This window comes from Apodemus sylvaticus, chromosome 1 (genome assembly GCF_947179515.1).
Source record: "Apodemus sylvaticus chromosome 1, mApoSyl1.1, whole genome shotgun sequence".
Lineage (NCBI taxonomy): Eukaryota > Metazoa > Chordata > Mammalia > Rodentia > Muridae > Apodemus > Apodemus sylvaticus.
Genome location: NC_067472.1, coordinates 92,332,796 through 92,334,335, shown reverse-complemented (window position 1 = coordinate 92,334,335; position 1,540 = coordinate 92,332,796). Strand labels below are relative to the sequence as shown.

Here is a 1,540-nt window from a genome sequence, read left to right as displayed (position 1 = left end):
ATTGAAAGATCTGGAGAACTTAGACAATGTAGGGTGGCTGAAGTCAGCAAAGACACTGTGACTGATTGTGGCCAAGACAATTTAAGTTTGCTTGTTGTCTTAGTTAGGGTTTCTATTGCTGTGAAAAGTCACCATGACCACAGCAACTCTGATAGGAAACATTTAATGCAGCTGTCTTACAGTTCAGAAGTTTAGTCCATTGTCATCATGGCCAAAACACAGAAGCATGAAGGCAGGCATGGTGCTGGAGAGGTATAGAAGCATCTATATCTGGATTGGCAGGCATCAGGAAGAGAACGTGACACTGGGCCTGGCTTGAGCATCTGGAACTTCAAAGCACACACCCAGTGACACACTTCCTCCAGCAAATCCATGCCTACTCCAACAAGGCTACACTTCCTCATGCCACTCCATAAGCATTCAAATATGAGTCTATGGGAGCCATTCTTATTCAAACCACCACACTTGTATAGAAATACCCATCAGAAAAACGATGACAGCCATAGAACATACACACACACACACACACACACACACACACACAGAGCGCATTTCACTGAGGATGATCATAAAATCAGTAATCACATATCATAAAAATCTACAAATACTTTAAGAAAGACTCAACAATAATTTCACAATCTCAAATTAAGAAACAAAAATACCCCCTTTGACAATGAGCAAAGAGACACCTTGTTGGTGGTGTTGTATTCATATCAGTCAGCGACAGAGCAGATGGTAGTCCTCTGTTCATCCTGGCATGACGCCTGACTTGGTAGCCAAAGGTGTTTTGTGCCCAGGACTCATAAAGATCAAATCAAATCAAATCTAGGCAGTACAGCACAGGAGGAGGAAGAGAGAGACCTGCAGACCACTTTGCCACCCACAGTCCTGTCCTCCAGCGTACAGCACAGGTAGGCGAAACACCCACTTGCCACCATACCACATGGAGCAGATGGGGGATTTCACCCAGGGGCATGATAGCCACATACATGGTCAGCCTGCAGGAGGAGCCACCACAACGTTCAAGTGTGGTCAGATGGGAGAGAAAGAGAGTGGAGCAGCTTGAGCATTACGAAGAGAGATGGAACTGGAGACTCAAGAGTGGAGAGGAGGAGACTGTTGTGAGTGGCCAGTCCCTACCACCTGGGCTATGGTGAGGTCCCAGGCTAAGCTGCTGCTGAGGGCCATGTCTGAGTCTGTGGCTACACAGTGGCAGGGATTGGTATTCATGGCTCATATTATTACTAGAGAATAATAATATGGGAGTGTCCCTGGTCAGTGCAGCCACTGGGGACTATTTGATGTCCATGGGCTATGCATAACTGGCTCCACTCCTCACTGGATGCTGTGTCCTGAGAGCTGGCTTCATTCTCACCAGCAGCAGCACTTGGGAGGATGGGCCTGGCACCTCACCCAGGCAGCATAGTAGAGCTCGTCCTGGTGGTGGGTTTGTGGGTGAGTGAGCCTAAGGGCATGACTGTGGGAGAGGTGACCCCACCATTCATCTGAAGTTGGGTGGCATGGGTATAGAGGTGACACC

At 47.9% G+C, this 1,540-nt stretch overlaps 1 non-coding gene across 1 annotated transcript; it reads left to right on the top strand.

Annotated features, from left to right (window-relative positions):
* Positions 1 to 662: 662 nt before the first annotated feature.
* LOC127676551 (small nucleolar RNA SNORA48) lies at positions 663 to 806 on the top strand. Its single transcript, XR_007976021.1, has one exon. It is a non-coding gene; the product is annotated as a small nucleolar RNA SNORA48 (small nucleolar RNA).
* The last annotated feature ends 734 nt before the right edge of the window (positions 807 to 1,540 follow it).